Source organism: Hypanus sabinus, chromosome 13, assembly GCF_030144855.1.
Source record: "Hypanus sabinus isolate sHypSab1 chromosome 13, sHypSab1.hap1, whole genome shotgun sequence".
Classification (NCBI taxonomy): Eukaryota; Metazoa; Chordata; class Chondrichthyes; order Myliobatiformes; family Dasyatidae; genus Hypanus; species Hypanus sabinus.
Window position 1 is genome coordinate 82,465,240 of NC_082718.1, and position 14,710 is coordinate 82,479,949.

The window sequence follows — 14,710 nt, forward strand, 5'->3', positions numbered from 1 at the left end:
CTACTTGCAGCAGCATTGCTGGTACGTGGTATCAGGAAAGCAGTATACACCAGGAAAAAAAACAGAAGTTATACATAATTTTTACAAGAAACAATGCAATTAGAACAAAAAAATGGCCATTGTAGTACAATATGATCAACGTAGTCAGAGTGCTGTTATACAGAAATAGTGATTAGGGTTAGCCAACATTTTTTCTAATAAAAGGCCATTGGTTCGAAGTTCTGATCTCTCTGTTAAGATGCTGTCTCTTCACCTTTTGCATGCCACACTTCCCCAGGAGGCACTGGATTACGTAGAGGGAGAGAGAGTTTAAAAGAAGCGAGAGGGGGCAGTAGCCAGGCTTTGGATTGCAATTGGCAAGGTAGCGTAAAACATAGAAACATGGAAATCTACATTACATTACAGGCCCTTCGGCCCACAATGTCGTGCCGACTATGTAACCTACTCTAGAAACTGCCTAAAATTTCCCTACCATATAGCCTTCTTTTTTCTAAGCTCCATGTACCAATCTAAGTCCCTTTAAAGACTCTATTGTATCTGCCTCTACCAACATCGCAGGCAGTGCATTCCACACACTCACCACTCTCTGTATGAAAACTTCACCCTGACATCCCCTCTGTACCTAGTTTCAAACACCTTAAAACTGTGCCCTCTTGTGGCAGCCATTTCAGCCCTGGGAAAAAGCCTCTGGCTATCCACTTGATCAATGCCTCTCATCATCTTATACACCTCCATCAGGTCACCTCTCATCCCCCGTTGCTCCAAGGAGAAAAGGCCAAGTTCAACCTACTTTCATAAAGCATGCTCTCCAATCAAAAAACAAGTTAGGTTTAAGCAGAACAGCCGTTGCGTGAGTGGACCAGTGTTAGAATGGGAAGTTGAGGCTTTTGCTTATTAAGGTTTTGGCAAGGAGAGAAGAAGGCTGTGGGTAGATTTTTTTCATGATTTATTCTTTCTTTCTTATTGCAGTGTGGATGCCAGACGGGATAGCAGAATGCTCCTCCTGCGGGCAGAAAGACCTCCAGTATTATTGATGACTATGGCTGCAAGACACGCATCCATTTGCAGCTTCTATCAGACCGTTTTAAGCAGTTGGAGTTGCAACTGGATGAACTCATAATTCGGAAGGCAGAGAGGTTGATAGATAGGACATATACGAAGGTTGTTACACCCATTCTGCAGGACACAGGTAACTGGATAACTTTCAGGAAAGGGAAATGAGTTAGGCAGCCAGAGCTAAGTACCCATGTGGCGGTTCCCCCCAGCAACAAGTATACTGCTGTGGCTACTGTTGGAGGGAATGACCTAGCAGATGAAACCACAGTGGAATGGTCCCTTGCACGGAGTCTGCCTCTGTGACTCAGAAGGGAAGGGGGGGGGAGAAGAGGTGATCTGTAGTGACAGGTAATTCATTGGTTAGAGCAGTGTTTCCCAACATTTTTTTTAGCCCAATGCCCCCCAAATCCCCCATACTTGCCAAAGCCCCCTAAAGCACCTTCATACTTGCCAACACCCCTCTTAGGCACCCCTCTTAGTCTTAATAAGCTGGTAAGGAAGGCGGGCTCTGTCGTGGGCACAGAACTGGAGAGTATGACATCGGTGGCAGAGTGGAGGGCGCTGAGTAGGCTACGGTCAATCATGGAAAACCCTGAACATCCTCTGCACAGCACCATCCAGAGACAGAGAAGCAGCTTCAGCGGCAGGTTGCTGTCAATGCAATGCTCCTCAGACAGGATGAAGAGATCTTTACTCCCCAACGCCATTCGGCTCTACAATTCAACCACCAGGGGCAAGACATGTTAAAGTGCCGGGGTTAGGACTGAGCTTAAGTTACCACTCAATGCACTTTAGTAAACTATTTAAGAACTTTTTAAAAGCTATTTATTAATGCTTTTTGGGAGGGTGATTTTAGATGCATATCATATTTATACTGAGTTAAATACTGTATGTAATTAGCTTTGCTACAATAAGTGTATGGGACACTGGAAAAATGTTGAATTTCCCTTTAGGGATGAAAAAAGTATCTATCTATCTATCTATGTACTTTCTGGCCATATATATACTTTTTACCCCATAGTGTAAAAACATGTCTACAAGATGCTAACATGAGAATAATTATTCCGCTTTCAATTTTATTTGTCTTTAAACCTAGCTTACACAGTACCTGTGCACTGTGCAGTAGCTTTGATATCAATGTGATCCTTGAGCTTGATGGTTTTTAGCAGGAGTTGAAATATCTGGCTCAAATTGTGACAGCAGAAGCCTTAAGTCCCCATGTGTAACAATGTCCAAGTGGTTTCTGTTTTTTGTGAGTATGTGGTTCACTGCACTGAAGCCTCTTTCAACAAGGTAGGAGGACAGAAATGCAATGAAGAGCAGTTTGGGTCTTCTCCAAAAACCAGGAAACTTCTTACAACAGTGTAGCCACATCACAAAAGCCAACATTTTTGAAAAGCCTTTTTACTCCTTCATCATTCTGAATTTCGATAATTTCTTCCTGCAAGCTCTCTTCCAATCCAGAATTTCCAGATCATTTAAACCCTTGAATTGATTCTGAAAATCCTTCCTTCAGTGACTGCAGGTGTAAGCAGTACTCTTGTAAATCACAGTCTGTGAAAGAGAATGCCATACTTTCCCTGAAGGGAAACTGTAAGAACATCCCAAAGTCTTGCTTATATATTTCCAATTTTACAATAATAACAGACTCTGCATTTTTGGCCTAGATAAACTGAAATTCCCACCCTGCCGTTTCCTATTTAGAATGATCATTTTGTCATACAGATTGGCTAGGTATTCCACATTTGCAAGTTGAAGTTCAATCTTGTTTCTCAAACTCTTGTTGACTTTGAGCAAAAATTCAACCACAGTATCAAAAAGATCAAAGAAACGTTTTAAGCAGCAGCCAATGTACTTCAGTGTGCAGAACCAAGCTTTCAAACTCTTCATCATTATCTTGGCATAACAGGTGAAATATTCTGCTATTTAATGAGCTTTAATTTTGTTGATAGCAGAAATTGCAAAAGCCAGGCTTGTAAAAAGTCACTAGCTGAGGTTTTTCATTATGAAATGTTGATGATGAATTACACAATGGATTGCAAATGAACTTGGAATTCCTTTTTTCATAAATTCCACTAAAGCAGCATAAGATCATAAGATATAGGAGCAAAAGTAGGCCATTTGGCCCATCGACTCTGCTCCACCATTCAATCATGTGCTGATCCAGTTCTTCCAGTCATCCCCACTTCCCTGTCTTCTCCCATACCCTTTGATGCCCCGGCTAATCAAGAACCTATCTACCTCTGCCTTAAATGCACCCAATGACTTGGTCTCCATAGCCGCTCGTGGCAACAAATTCCACAGATTTACCACCCTCTGACTAAAGTAATTTCTCTGCATCTCTGTTCTAAATGGACATCCTTCAATCCTGAAGTTGTGCCCTCTTGTCCTAGCATGGTGACCTTTTGTATATGGTGCTCCATCTGTTGCACAAGGAATCATGTTCCCAGTTGGAAAACTTCTGTCCTCAATATACATTTTTAGATTGTAGTAGATTGATTCTACATTGATACTCGTTTTTAACTTTTTACAAAGGAGAATCTCTTCATAAACTTTAACATGTTTGATAAACCATATATATACCATTAGCAATGCTTCGTTGTCTCACACAATAGACTCATCCAGTTGTATCCCAAGTTCTGTTTATTGTAGCTCTGTGCATAGTTGATACACAATGTCTTCACTCATTTAGTCAATATGACGAGCTACAGAGTTTTTACTCTGAGGAATTGATTTCAGAATACTGGTATCCATTCTGAGAACAGTGGTGAGCACCTCTGATACAGCAGACGTGATTAATCATTCACCAGTTGTATGAGATTTTCCACACTTTGCTATCATTTTGGAAACATTATAAGAAGCAATGAGACCACTTTCAAGGCAATTTTTAGCTTTCCTGGCGAATGGCTCGAGTGTGCAATGCCTTTCAAATACTCCTTTCATCTTCTGGAACTGAGTAACACCATAAGTAGCCCTTTTAGGGAATCTTTTACGGAAGTGTTCCTGCAATCTTGATGGTTTCATGGCTTCATTAGACAGTACAGTATTACTAATAAGACACATGGGGTATCACTGACCTAACGGGAACGGAATAAAACCATACTCCAGGTATGTTACATTTCTGTAGTTCCTGTTTCTTAGCAGGATTAGAATTCAAGGCTGCACTGCCTTCAGACTCATAGAGATCGTGCAGTACGTATTTATACATCATTAACCATCGTGCTACTCCAGTTAGCATGATTGGCCAATCACATAAGGTCTCATAATCCTCAAAGTTGGTTCTTGATCACATGTATGAAGCCAACGTTGCTTTGAACTCCTCGAGAGGAATCCTCAGGGTTGGCAGGTTCACTGATTGGCTCTATTTCATTGTTTGATTCTGGCCAGACCTTATCGTTGCAGAACCTGTATCTGTAGATCCATAGAGAAAGTTGAGAGGGTGACTTACCAACTGTTAAATTGCATGAACTCGTTCCGTGCCGTGAGTCAAGGGGACCTGTGGTTGCTAATTGATGCATCCCCAATGATGTCTATTTGGTCAGTAAGGTCGGATGAGATTGCTGAGTTTCGGGTGCTCACCTCCTGCGGAGCTATGTTTCTTCCTGTGTTCCGTGCCTCATCCTTTATTTTGGAAGTGCCTGCTCTACTTATGGCCAGTGAGGTCTCATGCCTCAAGTTAAGGTACCACTTACCATACCCCCACCAAGAATCTTGAATGCCCCCTGACAACTTCTATTTCCCCTGAGAACATGTAACCACCCCCACTGGGAATCACTGAGTTAGGGGAACAGAAAGGAGATTTTGTAAATAAACTACCTTCATCCACAGGAGGGGCCATCTTAATACGCTCGGCAGAGAATGGTGCTCGGAGAAGCTGTGCTGGAGGGGATGGTCGTCGGCTCGGAGGTTCGACGGTCTTGGAGTCCGCTGTAGTTAGGTCGCTTTCGGTGTGTGCTGCGTCTGCGAGGCTGAGTCGGGCAGCGCCGTGGAAGTCCATAGCGGAGGTATTCCCTTCTGCCGCCAGCGTGGGATGGTGAGTCTGTCGGGACCCTGGGGACTTGTGGAAACTGTGTGGTGATTTCTTTTGAACTTATAGTCCTTTAACATCTTTGGACTATTTTTACTGTGCCCATAGTCTGTTTTTTTTATCAATTATGCTATTGTTTGCATGCTGTAACTATGTGGTTTTGTGCAGGTCTTGTAGCTTTAGTTTTTGGTCTTGTTTGTTTGGTGGATTTGGAGCTCCTTTCCGGGGAACGCGCTAAGATGGTAGCGCGATATTAATATGCAGCAGCCTCTCCGGACTCTGGATTGGGGATTGCCAAACATTATGTGGATTTTCCAGTGTAGTCTGTTTTGTCATATGCTTTTGTGATATCATTCTGGAGGAACGTTGTCTCGTTTTTTAACTGCATTGCATTTGTGGTTTCTAAATGACAATAAACTGAATCTGAATCTGAGAAGGAGGTTCCTGGATGTTGCCTTCTGGGCACTGGAGTCAAGGACATCTCAGATCGAGCCCACAGCATTTGTAAGTGGGAGGGTGAGCAAACGGAGGTGGTGGTCCATGTCAATAGCAATGACATGGGAAGGAGGGGTGATGAGGTCTTGCAAAGAGAGTTCAGGGAGTTAGCTGCAAAGTTAAGAGGCAGTACTTCCAAGGTTGTGATCTCAGGGCTCCTCCCCAGCCCATGTTCTAGTGAGGCCAGAACAGGAATATCATACAGTTTAACACATGACTGAGGAAGTGGGGGGTGTCTTCAGAATTTTGGATCATTGGGCTTGTTTCCAGGCCAGGCACAACCTGTACAGAAGAGATGGTTGGCACCTGAAGTGGAGGAAGACTAATATCCTGGTGGGAAGATTCGCCAGTGCTGCATGCGAGGAGAAGAAGGGTGGTGGTAGAGTTGTGATTTAAACTAGCTTGTAGGGGGATGGGAACTAGAGCGCCAGAACAGACAGTGGAGAAAGCTGTTGTTAAGCCTACATGCAAAATCAGGAATCAAAAGGTTGAGCATGGCTGGACTAATGTTCTGAGCTGCGTATATTTTAATGCAAGGAGTATTGTAGGAAAAGCAGATGAGCTTAGGGCATGGTTCAGCAAATAGAATTATGACATTATAGCCTTGGTTGCAGGTGGAGCAGGACTGGCAGCTCAGTGGTCTGGGGTTCTGGAGTTTTTGACGTGAGAGAGCAGGAGTGATTAAAGGAGGAGCAGCTACATTACTCGTTAGGGAAAATGTTACAGCAGTGCTCAGACAGGAGAGACTGGACTGCTCCTCTCCTGAGGCTTTATGAGTAGAACTAAGGAACATGACCACGAAAATTGTATTATATTGTAGACCATCCAGCAGTCCGTGGGATTTAGAGAAGCAGATTTGTAGAGAGATTGCTGACTGTTGCAGGAAACTTAAGGTTGTGATGGTAGATGATTTTAACTTTCCTCATATTGATTGGGACTCCCTTGCTGTAAAAGGGATGGATAGGGAAGTGTTTGTCTAATGTGTTAAGGAAAGCTTCCTTAATCAGTAAATTGACGTCCCTCCAAGAGAGTGTGATACTAGATCTCCCCTTTGCGAATGAGAAGGGGCAGATGACAGACAATTTTGTAGGGGAAAACTTTGCATCTCATGATCACATGCCATTGGTTTCAAAGCAAATATGCAAAAAGGTAGTTCCGGTCCTTGGGTTGAGATTATAAATTGGAGAAAGGCAAGTGGAGATTGGGACAGATTGTTCTCTGGCAAAGGTGTACTTGGTAAGTGGAAGGCCTTTAAAAGAGACATTTTGAGAGTATAGAGTCTGTATGTTACTGTCAGAGTAAAAGGCAAGGATAGCTGGTTTAGGAAATCTTGGTTTTTGATAAATATTGAAGCCCTGGTTAAGAAAAAGAAGAAAGTACATAACAGGTAGGAACAAATGAGGTACTTGAGGACTGCAAGAAATGCAAGAGAACACTTAAGACTGAAATCAGGAGGGCTAAAAAAGACATGAGGTTACTTTAGCAGAAAAGGTGAAGGAAAATTCTAAGAGTGAAAGGTTAGAAAGGGGCAAGGGAGAGCCAGAGGATGTAGTGTACCTGGACTTTCAGAAAGCCTTTGATAAGGTCCCACATAGGAGATTAGTGGGCAAAATTAGAGCACATGGTATTGGGGGTAGGGTACCAACATGGATAGAAAATTGGTTGGCAGACAGGAATCAAAGAGCAGGGATTAACGGGTCCTTTTCAGAATGGCAGGCAGTGACTAGTGGGGTACCACAAGGCTCTGTGCTGGGACCACAGCTATTTACAATATACATTAATGATTTGGATGAAGGGATTAAAAGTAACATTAGCAAATTTGCAGATGACACAAAGCTGGGTGGCAGTGTGTAATGTGAAGAGGATGTTAGGAGAATGCAGGGTGACTTGGACAGGTTGGGTGAGCGGGCAGATGCATGGCAGATGCAGTTTAATGTGGATAAATGTGAGTTGAGTATAGGAACAAAGATGTCCTACTGCAGTTGTACAGGGCCCTGGTGAGACCACCAGGAGTATAGTCTTCAGTTTTGGTCTCCAAATTTGAGGAAGGACATTCTTGCTATTGAGAGAGTGCAGTGTAGGTTCACGAGTTTAATTCCCGGGATGGCAGGACAGTCATATGTTGAAAAATTGGAGTGACTGGGCTTGTATACACTGGAATTTAGAAGGATGAGAGGGGATCTGATTGAAACATATAAGATTATTAAGGGATTGGACACGTTAGAGGCAGGAAACATGTTCCCGACTGAATGCTTTGAGATTGTGGGTGGTTGACACAGAGGCTAATTCCTCTTGGAGGACAATTGGACATTTAATTAATACAAAGGAAGATTGGTGAGAAACCAAGCAACATGAACAAAAAGCTGGAACTCAGCAGGCTAGTTAGCATCCATGGAAAAAAAGTAAATCTACTCAGTGTTTTTTCTCCAGTGCTGCCAAAGGGTCTCGGCCCGAAACATCGACTGTTTGCTCTTTTCCTAGATCAGGCCTGGTCTGCTGAGTTCCTCCAGCATTGTCTGTGTGTGTTGCTTGGATTTCTGGCATCTGCAGATTTTCTCTTGTTTGTGACTGGGAAGAAACCAATCTGATTAAATATGTGTGTGAGTTGGCATAGCTGATAGTCTTGTATGAACCTACAGCCTTGTATGAGCTTGTTGCACCTGCCAGCATAGTATCACTGGAATCTCCCTTTTTGCTTTTCTACATAGAAACCTACAGCACAATACAGGCCCTTCAACCCACAAAGCTGAGCTGAACATGTACTTACTTTAGAAATTACATAGGGCTACCCATAGCCCTCTGTTTTACTAAGCTCCATGTACCTATCCAGGAGTCTCTTAAAAGACCCTATCGTATTCGCCTTCACCACCGTTGCTGGCAGCCCATTCCACGCACTTAGCACTCTCTGTGTAAAAAAAAACTTACCCCTGATATCTCCTCTGTACCTACTCCCAAGCACCTTAAAACTCTGCCCTCTCATGTTAGCCGTTTCAGCCCTGGAAAAAGCCTCGGACTATCCGCACGATCAATGACTCTCATCATCTTATACATCTCTATTAGGTCATCTCTCATCCTTCATCACTCCAAGGAGAGAAGGCCGAGTTCTCTCAACCTATTCTCATAAGGCATGCTCCCCAATCTGGGCAACACCCGTGTAAATCTCCTCTGCACCCTTTCGATGGTTTCCACATCCTTCCTGTAGTGAGGTGACCAGAACTCAGCACAGTACCCCAAGTGGGATCTGACCATTGTCCAATACATTGCCTCTCGGCTCCTAAACTAAATCCCACGATTGATAAAGGCCAATGCACCGTATGTCTTCTTAACCACAGAGTCAACATGCGCAGCAGCTTTGAGTGCCCTATGGACTCGGACCTCAAGATCCCTCTGATCCTCCACAATGCCAAGGGTCTTACCATTAATACTATATTCTGCCATCATATTTGATCTACAAAATGAACCACCTCACACTTATCTGGGCTGAACTCCATCTGCTACTTCTCAGCCCAGTTTTGTATCCTATCATTGTCCCGCTGTAACCTCTGACAGCCCTCCACACTATCCATGACACTCCCAACCTTTGTGTCATCTGCAAATTTACTAACCCATCCCTCCACTCCCTCATCTAGGTCATTTATAAAAATCATGAAGAGAATGGGTCCCAGAACAGGTCCCTGAGGCACACCAGTGGTCACAGACCTCCATGCAGAGTATAACCTGTCTACAACCACTCTTTGCCTTCTGTAGACAAGTCAGTTCTGGATCCACAAAGCAATGTCCCCTTGGATCCCATGCCTCCTTACTTTCTCAATAAGCCTTGCATGAGATAGCTTATTGAATGCCTTTCTGAAATCCATATACACTACACCTACTGCACTACCTTCATCAATGTGTTTAGTCACATCCTCAAGAAAATTCAATCAGGCTCATAAGGTTCGACTTGTCTTTGACAAAGCTATACTGACTCTTCCTAATCATATTATACCTCTCCAAATGTTCATAAATCCTGCCTCTCAGGATTTTCTCCATCAACTTACCAACCACTGAAGTAAGACTCACTGGTAGATAATTTCCTGGGCTATTTCTATTCACTTTCTTGAATAAGGGAACAACATCTGCAACAATCCATTGGAACCTCTCCTGTCCCCATTGATGATGCACAGATCATCACCAGAGGCTCAGCAATCTCCTCCCTCGCCTCCCACAGTAGCCTGGAGTACATCTCGTCTGGTCCCAGTGACTTACCCAATTAGACGCTTTCCAAAAGCTCCAGCACATCCTCTTTCTTAATATTACATGCTCAAGCTTTTCAATCTGCTTTAAGTCATCCCTACAATCGCCAAGATACTTTTCCGTAGTGAATACTGAAGCAAAGTATTCCTTAATTACCTCTGCTATGTCCTCCGCTTCCATACATGCTTTTCCACTGTCACACTTGATTGGTCCTATTCTCTCACGTCTTATCCTCTTGCTCTTCACATACTTGTAGAGTGTTTGGGGTTTTCCTTAATCATGTCTGCTAAGGCCTTCTCATGGCCCCTTCTTGCTCTCCTAATTTCATTCTTAAACTCCTTCCTGCTAGACTTATAATCTTCTAGATCTCTATCATTACCTAGTTTATTGAACCTTTTGTAAGCTTTTCTTTTTTCCTTGACTAGATTTATAATAGCCTTTGTACACCATGGTTCCTGTACCCTACCATCCTTTCCCTTTCTCATTGGAACTCCATGCAAATATCCCCTGAACGTTTGCCACATTTCTGCTGTAAATTTCCCTGAGAACATCTGTTCCCAATTTATGCTTCCAAGTTCTTGACTGATAGCTTCATATTTCCCCTTACTCCAATTAAATGCTTTCCTAACTTGCCTGTTCCTATTCCTCTCCAATGTTATCGTAAAGAAGATAGAATTGTGATCACTATGTCCAAAATGCTCTCTCACAGAGATCTGACACCTGACCAGGTTCATTTCCCAATACCAGATCAAGTACAGCCTCTCCTCTTGTAGGCTTATCTACATATTATGTCAAGAAATCTTCCTGAACAGACTGAACAAACTCCATGCCATCTAAACCCCTCGCTCTAGGGGCATGCGAATCGATATTTGGGAAATTCAAATCTCCCCACACGACAACCCTGTCATTATTACACCTTTCCAGAATCTGTCTCCGTATCTGTATCTTGATGTCCCTGTTACTATTGGGTGGTCTATAAAAAACACCCAGTAGAGTTATTGACCCCATCTTGTTCCTGACTTCCACCCACAGAGAGTCCATAGAAAATCCCTCCTTGGTGTCCACCTTTTCTGCAGCCATGACACTATCTCTGATCAACAGTGCCACGCCCCCACCTCTTTTACCTCTCTCCCTGTCCTTTCAGAAACATCTAAAGCCTGGCACTCGAAGTAACCATTCCTGCCCCTGAGCCATTCAAGTCTGTGTAATGGCCAGAATATTATAGCTCCAAGTACTGATCCACGCTCTAAGCTCATCCCCTTTGTTCACAACACTCTTTGCGTTAAAATAGACACATCTCAAACCTTTGGTCTGAGCGCATCCCTTCTCTATCACCTGCCTATTCTCCCTCTTGCACTGTCTACAAGCTTTCTCTATTTGTGAGCCAACCACCTCTTTCTTCGTCTCTTCAGTTCAGTTCCCACCCCCCAGGATTTCTAGTTTAAACTCTCCCCAGTAGCCTTAGCAAACATTCCTGCCAGGCTATTGATCTGCCTGGGATTCAAGTGCAACCCATCCTTTTTGTACCGGTTACCCCATCCCAAAAGAGATCCCAATCAGCCAGAAATCTGAATCCCTGCCCCCTGCACCAATCCCTCAGTCATGCATTTATCCTCCACCTCATTCTATTCCTATACTCACTGTCATGTGGCACAGGCAGTAATCCCGAGATTACTACCCTTGTGGTCCTGTTTCTCAACTTCCTTCCTAACTCCCTGTAGCCTGTTTTCAGGACCTCTTCCCTTTTCCTACCTATGTCATTGGTACCAATATGTTCCACGACATCTGGCTGTTCTCTCTCCAACCGCAGGATATTTTGGAACAATCTGAAACATCCTGGATCCTGGCACCTAGCAGGCAAACTATCATCCGAGTTTCTTTCCTGTGTCCACAGAATTGCCTGTCTGACCTCTTAACTATAGAGTCCCCTATCACTGCTGCCATCATCTCTCTTTCCTTCTGAGCCACAGGGTCAGACTCTGTTGCTTCCCCCAAGTAGGCCGTCCCCTCCAACAGTACTCAAACAGGAGCACTTATTGTGAAGGGGGACAGCCACAGGGGTGCTCTCTAGCATCTGACACCTGCCCTTTCCTCTCCTGACTGTTACCCGCTTATCTGTCTCCCGTGGCCCCGGTGTGAATACCTGCCTATAGATCCTATCTATCACCTCCTTACTCTCCCTGACCAGATGTAGGTTATTGAAGTGCATCTCCAGTTCCCTAACATGGTCCCTAAGGAGCTGCAGCTCGACTCCTCTGGCGGAGATGTGGCCATCCGGGAGGCTGGGAGTCTCCTGGACTTCCCACATCTGGCACAAGCACAGAACACCAGCCTCACACTCATACTTCCTGTCTGTATTCTGCTCAGGCAACCTACCTCACCTTGACCCATTATTGCTGAAGCCCCGTGAACCAAAGGCCTCCTACTCTGATGCCTGCTCCTCTGATGCCCTCTCTATAAAGCTGTTTCCTTTCAAACTCTTCTGGCTGTTCTAACTGGCTGACACCCACACACTTGCACAGTTGTGACTCGATCAAACCGCTGAAGAAATAACCTTGGGGTTTCCCTTAATCCTGCTCACCAAGGCCTTCTCGAGGCCCTTTCTGGCTCTCCCAATTTCATTCTTAAGCTCCTTCCTGCTGGCCTAATAATTTTCTAGATCTCTATCATTACCTAGATTTTTGAACCTTTCATGAGCTTTTCTTTTCTTCTTGACTAGGTTTTCAACTGCCTTTGTGCACTACTTTACCCTACAAACTTTTCTCACAATGTGTGGTTTGATGTGTTGAGCTAATGACAACTATTTTTAAGAAACAATTAGACGTGAACGTGCAGTTAGGGATCTTGCTCTTTCCGAGACTGGACATTATCTCTGTGGACACAATGTGTCTTTCAATTACACACAAGAGGTTCTGCAGATACTGAAAATCCAGAGAAACAAAACATACGAGGAACTCAGCAGTTTGGACAGCATCTATGGAAAGGTATAAACAGTTGACATTTTGGGCTAAGACCCTTCATAAGAACTTTCATTTCTTTCAAGTATAACTTAGAGCAACCTTGTCCAATTGGAACATAGTCCAGTTTCCTCAATTTGTAGAGAAGTATCGGTTTCTTGGTTGCTGAGTATGGTTGAATCATTAAGACAGTTGACAATCTGTTGGAAGCTTTGAGAAAATTATTCTCAGAACTATATTCCAAAGTGAACATTACCAATTTGAATTGTATTCATAAGATCAGCAAGACAGAGAATACAAACATATTGTTGCTGCAAATAACAAATTTATTAGACTACAGATGTTCCTGTTGGCTGTTTCCAAATTCAATAATTCCAGATAGAAAATGAAAATTATAACTCAGGCCTGGATCAAGATTTTAGACAAAATATATGCCCTATCAAGTTCTTTCAACATCATTATTAATTCACTGTCTCAACCTTTTATATTGTGGAATATGCCAGATGGGGCACACCAAAATGAATGACTTCTGATGTGAACTATTGCAGGTTTTGTACAATTGAAGCATTACTGTATATTTTGTGTTCTAAACTCTGAGATGAAGCCTTTCCAATTTATTTTCTATAGCTAAACACTGATGTCTGGTGGTTTATGGACACAGATATCCTAATCCTTTGCTCCTTCAACAGAACTTCGTCTCCCACCACACATTTGGACCCAGATCAGAGGTCACCCTTTTCGGAAGGGCTGAGTTCGTACGACTGCTCTCCTCATATGATGGTGAAAAGATGCTTCTGATATTCTGAGATTTATGTGATTATTGGACTGTACTTTATATTGGTTTCCTTCAGGTTTTTGGTGTTTTCCTTCTCGTGGCTGATTGATGACTGGGTGATCTTGTTGATATTTTGCGTGTGGGAGGGAGGGCTGGGGGCTCAGATGCTATTGTCGCTGTACTTTACTGTGAGTGAGGGGGTTGAGTGAGGATTGCTATTGTTGCTGTTTTTTCTGCAGCGGAGGGGAGATATGATGCTATTTTCACTGTTTTATTTTGCGGGGAGTGATTTGGGGGTCTGCGAGTTTCGTTTCTTCTCTTTTTAGTGTCAGTTGGGGGGGAGTGTTAATATCTTTTCTTTCATCATCTCCATGGTCTTTCTGAATTCCATGTCTATTTGGAACAGTCAAATATTGAAGTTGCATTGTACATGCATACTTTGACAGTAAAGTGAACCTTTGAACCATGAATCGGATGTCCCACTTCAGTAGGAGAGCTTGATCTTCCTCAATTAGTTAGTCTGGGACCCTTTGTAATTTCTTGCAACTAACTGAGCCCCCTTCCCTCATGGTTTTATGTGCTGTTTTGGGTATTCAATCCACCAGTCCATCATCCACATAATTACTCTATTTGGTGTGGAATGCTGCTTGTCACATTTCACTAGTCTCACCACCCTTTGCTGAGTTTTGCTGCTGGTGGGAGTGAAAAAAAAGCAAAAAGAATCAATTTATAATGCTCAGAGGTGCATGATTGGAGTTGAATGCAATTCCTTTCTTTGTGGATGCCCTGATGGGCTGCCCTCGATTGATTTAAGTGAGGCAATATTTTACCTGCCTTCAGAACTTGAGTTGGTATCAATGCATGGTGGAGAAATGTCTTTTGTCTGTGTGGTAACCTTTTTTGAAAATATGTAAAGGGAACATTTCTGTGACTATTAATTCTTTTAGATCAGGGGTTCCCAATCTTTTGAAGCAATGGACCCCCTATCAGTAACCTTGGGGTCCGTGGACACCATCTTAGGAACTCCCCTTTTAGATCAATCTGTGACTTTGTGAACTTCTGGAAAAACTTTTGACTAAGTAGAAAACCATGACTTTGAGATGGGAGCACTGGGTTTGAACATACCAAAACCAGTGTAAGCTTGTGCAGTTTGATTTAAGCCATGGT

The 14,710-nt window shown here is 43.3% G+C and overlaps 1 long non-coding RNA gene across 1 annotated transcript; it reads left to right on the plus strand.

The window, feature by feature from the left end:
• The first annotated feature begins 1,154 nt into the window (after window positions 1-1,154).
• Window positions 1,155-13,608, plus strand: LOC132403522 (uncharacterized). The gene is made up of 3 exons (XR_009515279.1): window positions 1,155-1,189; window positions 4,885-5,089; window positions 13,458-13,608. It is a non-coding gene; the product is annotated as an uncharacterized LOC132403522 (long non-coding RNA).
• Window positions 13,609-14,710: the final 1,102 nt, after the last annotated feature.